Source organism: Sebastes umbrosus, chromosome 10 (assembly GCF_015220745.1).
Source record: "Sebastes umbrosus isolate fSebUmb1 chromosome 10, fSebUmb1.pri, whole genome shotgun sequence".
Taxonomy (NCBI): domain Eukaryota; kingdom Metazoa; phylum Chordata; class Actinopteri; order Perciformes; family Sebastidae; genus Sebastes; species Sebastes umbrosus.
The window spans coordinates 32,851,902-32,865,910 of record NC_051278.1 but is presented as its reverse complement, the minus strand read 5'-3'; the positions used below and the strand labels follow the sequence as shown (position 1 = coordinate 32,865,910).

The following is a 14,009-nucleotide window of genomic DNA, read 5'->3' as shown; positions in this document are numbered from 1 at the left end:
CTGAGAGAGGTCTATAAGACCTGACAAACTGACTTAAAATAACTTTCTTCATTTATTAGAATGATTTTTCTTTTCATGATCTGTTATTTCCCCCGTTAACTTTTATTAATGATACTATTAAAGTCCGATAGAGAAGGAGATTCTGTCTGTCAGCAACAAACACCTTTTACATCATTTATCCTCATTTCCATTCAGTCACATGAGGCTGATATCTGAACGTCGGTTTGATATGAGTTACATCATTTACATTTTCCCTCAAACATTCAGCCTAATACATAATGTCCAGTGTTCACAAAACACCATAGTCATATTCTGGGTTATTAAATAATGAACTCACTGTCAGAATATGAATAACTACAGATGCTAATAATGAATAAATAATATAAAGATATTGTTCCAGTAGAGATGATTCCTGGTCCTCTAAGCAGGACTCAGTCCACAGTAGAAATACAGACTGCAGCTGTTATTCATTTGCAGGTGTTCTTTAAACAGGTAACAGACTACAGAGAGGAAACACTGCTGCTCTGCTACTGAGAAGAACTGAGTGTCTTTATTAGTATTAGATCAGTTCAGACACAAACTCCATCTAAAGTCTCTACAGCTGTTAAAGCTGACTGACAGCTGATCCAGCTGTGATCATCTGCTGCTGTCATCAGAAACGGACGTCGCTTCACGTGACGCTTCAGAGGAAACAACGTCTCATTTCTCTTAAGGGTCCCATATTGTAAAAAGTGAGATTTTCATGTCTTTTATATTATATAGCAGGTTTAAGTTCTATATAAATACTGTTAAACTAACAAAACACTCAATATACAGAGAAATACACACAGCCCGTATTCAGAAATTGTGCGTTTGAAACAAGCCGTTAGGATTTCTATCCATTTGTGATGTCACAAATATACAATATTTAGACCATTACACGGTTTTAAACGTAAACATTCTAAATGTGTCCCAGTTTATTTCCTGTTGCAGTGTATGTAAATAATATCAGCTGAAGTAAACATGGACCCAAACTGTTGCCTAGCAACGCCTTTCCGTTGCAATTCCGTTGAAATCCACTAAAACGGAGTGTTTCAGACAGAGGGTGAATACAGGTATATTCAGGAAGACAGTATGAGGGAAAATAAGTGTTTTTTTAACATAACAGCATGTAAACATGTTCTAATAGAAACACAAAATACAAGTATGAACCTCAAAATGAGCATGATATGGGATCTTTAAAACATATTTCCTCGTTTCCTCTCTCCTCGCACATTTTCCTTGCGTCTCTCCATGCTTCCCTGGTGGGAGGGACTAAGACACAAGGAAAAGACGCAAGTGAGGGAAACGTGGATGCAATTAAGAGCTTTGGGATGTACGCAGAGTCAAGTCAGCACACTGACACACTGACAGCTGTTGTTGCCTGTTGGGCTGCAGTTTACTGTGTTATAATTTGAGCATATTGTTTTATGCTAAATGCAGTACCTGTGAAGGTTTCTGGACCATATCTGTCATTGTTTTGTGTTGTTAATTGATTTCCAGTGATAAATATATACATACATTTGCATAAAGCAGCATATTTGCCCACGAGTATTAAGAGTATTAAATACTTGACAAATCTCTCTTTAAGGTACATTTTGAACAGATAAAAAATGTGTGATTAATGTGCGATTAATCACAATTAAACTATGGACAATCATGTGATTAATTCGCAATTAAATATTTCAATTGATTGACAGCCCTAGTATTTTCGAAACATGCATTACGAGGACAGCCTTGTAAATGGGGCACTAAATATAAGATTTTTCAGTCATGTTTTTTGCATTAAAAAGAAAATTTACAAAATTTAAAATTACACCCAGGCTTGTAGGGGGAAAAAAAACATCTATTGGCCACATTGCCTACCTGTAACAGACCAATGCTTAGTGTAGAGAGAGAGATGGAGACCAGGAACAAGGCAAAGACAAACTGAGACCTCAGAGCAACACAAAACTAGCACCGCCATTTTTAAAGTGTTAGCAACACACCTGGACACATGATACAGATCACTGCCCAACAAAGGCACTGTAAAGGAAGTCCTATTATATCCATTAACAGTAATAATAAGAACAAAAAACTGAAGACAAATGCTGCCAACTGACAGACAAGAACAATGAATCAGTTCACTGGTGGTGAAAATATCATCTTTACACATCCTCATGTGGAGTCAAAATCTAGCTATTTATTTATCTATTCCTAATCTCACAAGAATGTGGGTTTTTGTCTGAGTTAGAGAAACTTGTGTAAAAAGCTTCGAGAGAAACTTAATGAAGACAAAATGTCTTGATGACATTTATGAACCATGGAGAAGCCATTTCCAGCCGGCATCCCATCACAGCAGTGAGGAGGAAAAACCTCTCTCTCCTGAATGATTAGAGCTTTTTATATCCTACGGAAACACATTAAGGTCCCAAGGTCGAATCAACACCAGTGAAATGTTAATTAAAACGGGAAATAAGTGTAAAATTAAGATTAAGAGAGAGGCAGTTAGGGGCTTACGGAGCCAGTAGGATTAGAGAAATGGACCTTGATAAAACCCTTGGTGACATTCACACTGAATAACTGGGACGAGCACACAAACATGACTGGACTGATAGCTCTGCTTCCTGCTAATCAAACTAAAATCTCTATTGACAACTTTTCAGGAAATGAGAGAAGCTCCTGTTTTTAAAGGGTGATTTCACCCTAACTGAAGCGTCTGTCCATGCAGATAGTTTAGGTCTCCAATATAATAGAGGTAAATGGAAAGTTTTGGAATTTAAAAAAAAACACAAGTGAGATCCATTATCTGATTAGAGGAGACATTGAGAGATGGTCAGCCTTGACATTAGACTTTAGCTCAAGAAATATTAACATGTTCCCAAAATGATATCTTTTTCAATCTCTCGCTATTAAGATTCCTCCATAAAACTTGGGATAAGATGATTTCCAGATTTATATGGGATGATAAAAGGTCAAAAGGGTGGGCTGGCACTCCCAAATTTAAAACATTATTATCATGCAACAAAACTCAGACCAGGAATCAAGTGGTGTGTTGAAAAAGACTATGGTGGGAATAGTGGGATATAAAAGCTCAACGGTGAGGTTCCGGAAGGGAAAATCCCTTCCCACACGTCCTTATGATATCAAGCTTGTTTTAAGAAAAACCTGCTTCATTCATGATGTCATGGAAAAGTATAACACTACCCTCAATCCTAAAGTGCAACAGCAACAACTCTGGTTGGTGGAGCTTTTTTCACAGAGAGGCAACTGTTTGTTCCAAACAACAATGGCTGCCAAGTATTTTTTTAAAGTGCCTGCCCTCTTCCAAACAGTTTACGAAGATGGCTTCTCCGATGGTTCTATGTAACAAATCATCTGGCGGGTCAAATTAGTCCCTTCAGGCCTCCCTTCAAAGCCACTCCCCCAAAAATACCATTATAAACGTAAAAAACTAAAATGACTATTGTTAGTACTCATAGCTGTCAATCTAACAGCTTGTGGAAGACTCCACGGTGACGCACAATGTGTGCACGGGCAGAGTCGCACAGGTAGACAGACAGGTAGCCCGTCCAATCATTTCATTCGGCCCAAATTATTACAGTGCTGTGACAGCGACAGATACCAGATTTATTTTTAGCATTGGATTTATTGATTGCTGCCGAGGTGTAAAGAGAAGTTTAGGGCAGCACAATTAATGAACATTCTTTTCAGTCTATAAAATGTTTTTAAAAAATTGTGGGGAAAAAAGGCCAATTTACTGTCATACAGTATATGACAAAGAACAACAGCAAATAGTCACATTTCAGAAGCTGGAACCAGAAAATAATGAAAAAGTACAACCATGCAGCTATTCTCAATACAATTAACACCACTTTTGCATGTTATAATGATGTCTGAATATTACTGAGTAATGGGAAAGATGCCACTGGTGTAATATTCTATGAAATGAAGGACAATTGAGAATGAAATGGGACCCAGGTGACGTCTGTATACCTGAATGGCAAACTAACCAATCAGGGAGTCAGGATTAGTTCAGCTGGTCAGAGGTCGCTTCCTCTCCTGGTGAGCACTGAGGCTGATTTGGTGTAAAATAGGTTATATAACAAAACGCCAGTCTGTCACGGAGGCTTTACGCGCACGCGCGCTCACTCACGCACGCACGCACGCACGCACGCACGCACGCACGCACGCACGCACGCACGCACGCACGCACGCACACACGCACACACGCACACACACACACACACACACACACACACACACACACACAGAGCTATAATCACCTCTAATTCCCTGGGCTGGCTCAGTTCCAGCTCCATGCAGCCACTCTGCAGGGCTGAGAGGAGAGCTACCAGGAGAAGGGATGCTACTGGGAACACTGGGATAAAGTCAGCAGTGATGGAGCCATGGGGAAGCAGAGTCTGGCAGCAGACAGACAGACAGACAGACAGACAGTGTATTGATCTGATTCAGTCTGTCCTGTCAGGTGAGTTCACAGCTGCCAGATTTCATCCGTTTCCAGACTCATTTCCACCAAGCTGTTGTTCACATTCACTGGTCCTCAGTAGTGAAATTTACTAAAGACACTGAAGCCAGTGAACGCATCGGAGCTTCAGTGACTTGACATTCATGAAGACAGCTTTGCACCATTAATAGACCAAAATGCAAAAAAGATCAATGTACTATCACATTAAACACTGGACAGCAGCAAACCCTCACATTTAAGAAGCTGGGTCTCTAATGTTTCGCATTCCTTCTTGTAACACAGCATAAAAGAAATGCATTATGAAATATAGTTACCTATTCATTTTCTATTGATCGACTAATCATTTCAGCTGCTCCATTAATGTAAAATTGAGGATGTCAGGTTTTCTGCAGGACACCCTCCAGCAAACATCTGTTTATTTCATCATATCAACATCAATAGTTCTAAAAATGAAATGTGTGTGATGGAGACGGAGGGAGAAAACACTCAATACTATGAGATGATGGTGGATAATCCCAGACAGAGAAGGTAGAGAGGAGGATGGAGGAGGAAGAGGAAGAGAAAACAACTTTACAGAATTAGATCGTTTACCCTTACGGTATATTCTTTGCTGCCAGGACGTGCATTTAAAGATGAAACCTTTCCATTTTTTGTTTCCTGAGGACGCGACTTAAATGAAATCTCATTTATTTCTATGAAACTCTTGAGAGAATCGCGAAAGTAAAATATTTTCTAAGAAGCTTTCTGGGCGCAGGAACTGAAGCTCTTCTTGCTGCTGACCTCGTTGGCAGTCAGTCTGGGGGGGAAGATTTGGGGCCTAATGACTAAAAAGGAGAGCTCATGAATATACAGCCGTCCTTCAGAGCTGCAACTGCACCAAAATAACTCAAGAGAATTTGGGAATGTGGAGCACTTCAATCACTTAATTCCACCCAGTGAAAGGAGGAATTATAGCTTCTTGTCGTGTCCCTCTGAGACTCTCAGACAAGTCGACGGCTCGACTCAGTCAAGGACACTTCGGCCGTGGTGAACAATGGCTGTGGTTGGTTCATGTGAAGTTACAGTCTGGTCCTTTTACACCAACAGGATGACCTCTGATTCAGGCTGAAACTAAGATGAAGAAAGACCTTCTTCTGATGAATGTCACGCTGAAGTAGAGACAGATGTAGCCTAAGTAGGGGTGGGCGATACACCAAATATAGTCCATGTATTGCGGCTTGTCCCACGCGCGGTGTATAAAATGACTATATCGCGAACAACAAATTGTCATGTAATGTTTTTAAGCCACCCCGCCGGCATGAGACTCGCTTTGGCATTTCCTTCTCTCCCTCTCTCCTACAGCTCGGCTCCCTGTCACAGACAAACACACACACATCACAGACTCCTCGGCCATCCAGACCTCTCTCCTGGGCGAGCGTGTGTGACGTATGCGGCCAGCGTGTTTTGGTCTGGAGAGAAGCAGCCGCAGCAAAGAGAGAAGGACGGAGCCCGGAGAAAGCGAAAGACACAACTAAGGCAACCAGAACCAGCCCAGAAGCAAAGGACTCTGGCTTCCTCGCTTTCCAAAGCAATCCCATATGACAAAAAAAGTGCAAGAATGCAAAGAAATCACGGTCGCTGTTAACAACTACATCGCAACGCCGGTTAGCGTAGATGAAACGCCCGGATTCAAAAGACTCATTAAGACACAAAATATGAACTGCCTGGTCCCAAATGTTTTGCGTAGAAAGCTCTACCGGAGTTCTACATTTCAGTGAGAGAAAAGTTGGCCAAACAGCTAACAGAGGTGACCCACTTCTCCACATCTACCGACCTGTTGCCCAGCAGAACGTGTTAGCCATACCTGGCTGAGTATCACTACATTACATCGACAACTGGGAGTTGAAAAGTAATTGATCACACGGGCTGGATAATCGTGCAAGGTTTAAAGGATGCTCTCATGTCATCTCGCAATTGGTGAGTCTTTCTACATCATCTCTAAGATATATAAACTCACATCAATTATGTTTTCCGAAAAACCTTAACTTTAATCCTCAACCTTGATTGATTAATTGATTGATTTATATTTACTTTTTATTAGGGCTGTCAGTCGATTCAAATATTTAAACGTGATTAATCGCATGACTGTCCATAGTTGATTGAGATTTAATCGCAAATTAAATCGCACATTTTTCATCTGTTCAAAATGTACCTTAAAGGAAGATTTGACAAATATTTAATACTCTTATCTGCTTACTTTATGCAAATGTATGTATATATTTTTACTGGAAATCAATTAAGAGGAAACAATGACAGATATTGTCCAGAAACCCTCACAGGTACTGCATTTAACATAAAACAATATGCTCAAATCATAACAAGGTAAACTGCAGCCCAACAGGCAACAACAACTGTCACATATCTGGAGGTCAGAGGTCAAAGGACCCCTTTGAAAATGGCCATGCCAGTTTTTTCTCGCCAAAATTTAGCACAAGTTTGGAGCGTTATCTAGCTTATGTATGACATGGTTGGTACCAATGGATTCACCAGGTTTTCTAGCTGCATATGATACCAGTATCTTCACTCTAACTGCTAGTTGCGTTAATGCAGAAATTACTGGAAATGAGTTCAGAATCATCATTTCAATTCAACTGGACATCAAGTTCAACTGGATTGTGAGGTGAAACTAATGGATTCATTATCACAGCATTATCCCGACAGTGATATTTACTACAGTATTCAAAATCACATGGCATAAAGTTAAAGGAATAGTTCAAAATGTTGGAGAATAGACTGCGTGTTAAAGTACAGAGCTGGAGTCAGGTCATGGTTAGCTTAACTTAGCATAAAAACTGGAAGCAGGTGGAAACAGCTAGCCTGGCTCCGTCCAAAGTTCAAAAATACAACTAGCAGCACCTCTAGAGCTGATTAACATGTAGTATCTGCTTTATTTAGGACACAAACATGAATGTAAAAACCACAGTCTTTACGTTTTGCTAAATTCTCACTTATTCATTTAGAAATACTTTATACCAGACAATTGCCATAACGAGAACGCAGTTTAATGCCAGATGTACCCAAGGACACTTTGACATGCAGACTGGAGGAGCCAGTGATTGAACATCCGACCTTTAGATTAGTGGACGACCCACTCTAACTCCACCACAGCCGCCCCAGTGGTAGATCAAATCTACAAATGGCTCCACAATGACAAACTACAACATTTAAATGCTTTTACATGTATTTCTTAGCGATAGAAAACAATTATTAATATAATACCTATGATAATATCACACTGAAAGGAGCCATTCTACATATTGAATACTGTTACTTTTGAAAGTACATTTCGCTGTTATTACTTAAAAGGACTCTATGTAAGAATCACAAATGTCTTGTTATCAGCGACACCTGTGGTCGTTAAGTCAACGAAAGTCAGCGTCCTGTTGCTCTCGCTCGCTCTACATAGAGATGAACGAGCATCGCTCAAAACAGTGAGGCAACACACGTCAGCTAAAATCACAATATCACTCTATATTTCAGCTGCTTGGCAGTAATGTTAGCTGACCAGGTCTCTCCATGAATCACTGCTGATCCTAGTGTTGGCTTTTCCTGCTTCAGCCTCCCGACCGCGGCCGGAGGGAACAGGGGAGACACCGGAGTTTTGGTTGGAGACGATAACGTTTCTCTTTGCAGAGCCCCGTCACTTCACAAGACACGGGAAACCTCTGTTGGTCTGGAGGAGCTGCAACAGTTATTTCTGCTCAAACGTCCACTGTACATTCACTAGATATTCTCTAGTGAGAAGGAGCGCGGTGTGTGAGTGAAGGCAGGCAGAGGAGCAGAGTACAGCAGAGACTCCGGTCCTGGAGACCAAAGCTACAGTCTCCCCCGCGTCCTCCGACTGCGGCCAACACTGTTTAACAGACGGGCTTCACTAGATACAACCAAGAGGTCTTGGTTGTGTTGGAGTCTGAGTCTGAACATCGTAGCCACACGCGAGCGCGCATGGGACACCGACCAGCAATGAGTTATACGTGTGAGAAGTTACAAACAGTCCCTTTAAGCCACATTTTGAATTCAGGACTATTACTTGTAAGGGGGTATTTTTTGACTATGGTATTTTTACTTTTACTTAAGTAAAATGATCTGAGTACTTCTTCCACCACTGATATCCATTTACAGGTTGCATACAGAACACCACGCGTAAACGGGGTGAAACTTCATCATACAGTAGCTGACCCACAGACTTAAAGCATAGATGGATGAAGCTACTGTGACTTCATTTCAAAACGTGAATCTTTAAACTTTCCCCCCTCTTTAGGCTTGCCAGGGGAGTTGGTGGTACCGGTATTACATGGTGTTAAGGCATTAACCGATTACATTATATGACCACAGCCGCCACCGTCGTTTTGCTTTCTTTATAGAAATAAAACCCATTTAGTTAAATTCCACATATCAGCACTGTGTTATCAACACATAGTCGGACGCTACAAACCAGTGTCATTTCACTTTTTGACTACTTACCAGCCAAGGGGACTGGTGGATGAAAAAATCCACCAGCCAAGTATATTTTTTACTGGCCAAAATAATAAACTGCCTTTTTGTGTCACATATACATTTGTTTCATTACATTTAATTGTGATAATAAGGTATTATGTTGAATACAAACTTAGAGAACAGGTCATTGCAAAAATTTAATAAAAATAATTGAAATATATTGATTAACGGTTAATCAATTCAAGCAGTATATACTTTTTCAAACCTCACTGGGGATAGGCTACTATACGGTATATGAGAATATATATATTTATATATAAAAAAAAAGCTGAGCAAAACCCCCGAGGAGCGGCTTCTCACTAAAATGAGAATAGCTGGTCCACATTAAAAGGTCAGCCCACCTTAAGTGAGCCTGAGCCGTTGTAGTCACTAGCTTTGAGACTAACTCCCTTCACTTTAATCAGCAGGTGGCAAGCAAGACACAGGAACTTGGCTTGGGTCTTGAGGAGTTGTAGCATTTATTCACCGACAAATAAACTGTACACACACTGCACTGCTATGTTCACAGCTATAATGTTACTGATAACTTCATACTCACTCTCAACCGTACACTCACTAACATTAGGCTTAAGGTGTGTGTGTGTACCAAAGTAAGCACTCTTCGTATATTGACCGCCATCTTTTCTTATGAAATATAAGGTGTCATCAGTAACACTGATGTTGTTACAAGTTAATTAACCGGTGGGAAAATGTCCTCACCGTGACGCCCGTCTTACATTCAAAAATGTCCAGTTTGTAAAAGCCAAGAGACTCTACGTTGTTTCTCCTCCATCACATCCCCTGTTGTGAATGTATTGTTCTAATTTTCACTCCCCACATTCCTCCCGGCAGCAGCAGCAGCAGCAGCAGCAGCAACTTCCAGCAGTTGAGTGAATAACCAGTAAATCATCCAGACTGGAAGGAGCTCCTCCTCCTGTTCTTTCAACACATTATTTTCCCATGAATACTGCTGAATAATGTGCCTTTAATTTAAAGCTCAGTGGCTGCACTCACAGACCAAACTAAACACACTGAAAAAACAGTCAGTGTTTCAGAGTTTCTGCAGAACACTATCTTCCATTTCCACCTAAATGACCCTGAGAAGTGATGCATCACTCTGATTCATTCATTTACAGAACAGGAGTCCATTACTGCTCCTCCAACCACACCTACAGGTTCTTTTACTCTGTAGTAAAACAGTCTCTCAAATCCAAACGTATATTGATGATTAATGTTGAAACACCAGAACCAACAATTATTAATAACCAAGTTGGATTCTCAACCACGATAGACTTGAGTCTGCACACAGGAATGCCAGAAGCGGATTCCAGAGCATCTTGCCCCGTTTATAACGTTGTCATTCGACCACCACACCAAACTCCGTTCACAAATGTAACACTTTAAAGTTTATTTGCTCACATGCAACTGTTAATTCGCCTAAGAAAATAAATCAGTTACTTTTAGAAACCCACATGAACCACTCTTTAAATCGGGAGGAATTAGATCCATCTCACAGCACTTATTCCAAAGAAAAGAAGTCACTTTTAAAACTGCTTCGCCTGCTATCATTATCATCCAATGTCCTTCTTCCAGAACAGTGATGAAGGAAAACCAGGAGCAAATGTCAGGAGTTGCGTTTTCATTCAAACTAAATGATGCTTGTGGCCAAATCAACCACAAGCACACTAGACCAAAGTATGTCCTGACCATGCGAACAGTCGCTAACAAGCGATGTGGCGTTAAAACGCTGCTAATGTGAAGGGAGTCCGGCGGCGCAGTGCTGCTCCACACAGAGAGGAGAGGCAGCGGAGCGACATGACATCACTTCCACAGAACTTCACGGAGAACAATGAGAGCAGACCAGTACCACTGCTCCGTTACAACCGTTTAATACTTCATCTTCACGTTTAGCTAAAAGCATTAAAACACCGAATCCGGCTGTTGATTTACAGCCCGGTAGCGTGTCGTGTGTGTAACCGGTACCGACAGCGTAGTAGTAGCTAACGCCGGTGAATGAGAATAACGGTCGCTACGTTCAAATCTACAGACACGCAGACAGAACAACCAGCAACATGGAGGTCTGAGAGCGGCTCACCTGGGACCTGTGCGCCGGAGGAGAGGCATGAATCCCGGCTGACCTGAGGACAGTTGGTCCACGGCTCCAGAGCAGAGAAGAGAAGAGAAGAGCTGCTTGTTGTGTTTAAAGCGGCAGCACGGAGGGGGGGGGGTGGGGGGGGGGGGGGGGGGGAGGGGTTACTACCTGCAGCACTGTGCGCGAGCATGAGCGCGTGCGTCTGTGTCAACATGTGAGCTTGTGTGTGTGTCACAAGAAGCCTGTTCAGATGCTTTACTGAAGTGATTGTACTAATACCACACTAATAAAACACTCTTTTTCACAAGTCAAAATCCTGAATTGAAAATGTAAATGCATGTAGGCTACTCAGGAAAATGTACTTCAAGTAATAACAAATAGAAACATGTCCCCTGGGACTATTATATTATTAGCCTATACTGTATATTATATCATTAGATTATTATTACACATCATTAATGTAAAAGAAGGATTTTTCGGAAACTTGTGTTTGGTGGATTATTTCTCTGTTGTATCAATGCTAATGGTCATTGTATTTTACATGGTTGGAAAGCCTGTTTATTTACCTTCACAATGATGTCCAACTTGTAAGGATCATGCATTTGTGGGATGAGCAGCACAGCTGATTATGTGGGTAGCACCCAAGAAAAATGTTCCAAAATGCTCTGCCAATGGTAAACAGTGTATTCTCATAAGGCTACCAGGAAGCCTGCAATGACTGCCCTTCACCGTCAGGCCCGTTGGCGCTGGTGTCGACAACACAGACAATGGAACCTGAACATGTGGGGGAATGTCATGTTCAGTGATGAGTCCAGGTTCTGTCTGCCAAAGTTGGATGGCAGGGTCAAAGTATGGAGACGACGTGGAGAACGCTATGCTGATTGTTGCACCGATGCAGTAACAGCTTTTGGTGGGGGCAGTGTCATGGTGTGGGGGGGGGCATCTCTCTCACTGGCAAAACAAGGCTTGTCATCATTGAAGGCCATCTCTTTTCTTGGGCGCTACCCACATAATCAGCTGTGCTGCTCATTCCACAAATGCATGATCCTTACAAGTTGGACATCATTGTGAAGGTAAATAAACAGGCTTTCCAACCATGTAAAATACAATGACCATTAGCATTGTAACAACAGAGAAATAATCCACCAAACACAAGTTTCTGAATTTTTTTTCCCCAGTTTAGTTGACAATTTATTGGAATTGATTAATGTTTCAGCTGTACTTTTACACTGTAATGGCAATTTTCATATCTGCAGTTTAACACTGTACCTTTAGATAATCTCAGGGCCTCACATGTTCATCTTTGTCACCATAGGACAGTGACCTGACATTTTAGATCTCTGTAACTGCAAACAACAGATTGCTGAAATACTTGTTATGTCTTGTGATGCTCTGTTGTCTGCTGTGTGCTGACGCATTGATACACTTTCTATCCTTCTCTTCTTTTCTTCTTTGCACTTATCTTCATGTTATGCTTTAAATGTATAAATACTGACTACTCTTTGTATTCGGGGCTCACTTGCCACAGTCCACAACAGGTGGCTGTGCTCGTGAGTCCATCTGCAGTCCATCTGCAGATGTTTTAGTTATTAATGTATGCCTTTTTATTAAATTCACTGAAAGACAAGTTGTTACATTGGTTTGTGTCTTGTTTTAACAGAAACTGTCACCACAACACTTTCTTATTTTTTTAATACAAATCTTCATCTGTAAAGTTACTACAGCTGTCAGATAAATAGTGAGTAAAAAGTACAGTATTTCCCTCGGAGGTGTAGTGGAGAACAATAACAGAGAACAAGGTAATTTCTAAAATACCAGAATTCCTTTAACCCTTATCTAAATATTTATTTAAAGGCAGGGTACACTAGATTTTTTATGAATGATCCAACCGAAAAACCGAGCCCAGTGTATCCAACTCTTTTCCAATGAAAGTAGCTAACAGTACTAGCTGCAAAAGTCCCCAAATCTAGTGAGAAAGTCGCAAAGTCGGCAACAATGACAGTCCGTCCCTTCAGGCCTCCCTCCAAGGCCACTCCCCAAAAATTGTCATTACAAACAACATACCGTAATGAATGTAAACAATGAACATGGCTATTGTTAGCATAGAAATAGAATAGCAGCAGAACGGACATTGAACTGTTTCCATGGTCATTTGACTAGTGCAAAAGAAAATGGCGATTGTTGTTAGTTGTTATGCTGAAAACAGAACCCACATCAAGTGTGGTCGCAGCTCGCCCGTAAGAGAACAGACGCAGCTCCGGGATGGATGGATGGATGGATGGATGGCTGGATGGATGGATGGATGGATGGATGGATGGCTGGATGGATGGATGGATGGCTGGATGGATGGATGGATGGATGGCTGGATGGATGGATGGCTTGTTAGCTCGGTAGCTTGTCCTTCTCTGCTGTGGCAGGGAGTGAGAGGCGGAGGGACCGTTAGACTACAGTGACCAGACGTCCCGGTTTGTCCGGGACTGTCCCGGTTTCAGGCTGTTGTTGCACGCTGTCAAGCCAGATTTAGTTATTTATTGGCACGGCGGATCCGCTGGTTACATTTAGTGCAATTTTGAACCACAGAAACCCTGTGCTTATCAAACGTGTTGTTTTGATTAAATATTCGAATGTTACACAGTTCCTTCTGCGCATCAACAGGTATTTCCGCTTATAACTCCCTCAGGACCGTCCGTCCTATCAGTCTTTCACCCGGTGTCTCCATCCTGGCCAAAATGTCGTCTGAGCTCCACATTCTAATTATAATAGCCTGAGACTGTGGCGAGCAACATGTGACAGAGATGGTTCGGGTTCAAAACTAAAGTTGAAAAATGATTTCCGTAGTCCCAGACTACAATACGTTTCCTCTGAGGAAAACTCTCTACAGGACTCCCAAAGTGTCAGTGAGGGGGATAGTCTGTG

The 14,009-nt window shown here is 41.5% G+C and overlaps 1 protein-coding gene across 1 annotated transcript in view; it reads right to left on the bottom strand.

The window, feature by feature from the left end:
• usp54a (ubiquitin specific peptidase 54a) overlaps positions 1 to 11,234 on the bottom strand; it is a 77,054-nt gene extending 65,820 nt beyond the window's left edge. The window contains 1 exon segment of the mRNA XM_037781653.1: positions 11,097 to 11,234. The gene's annotated coding sequence lies outside the window, so the exon portion shown is untranslated.
• Positions 11,235 to 14,009: the final 2,775 nt, after the last annotated feature.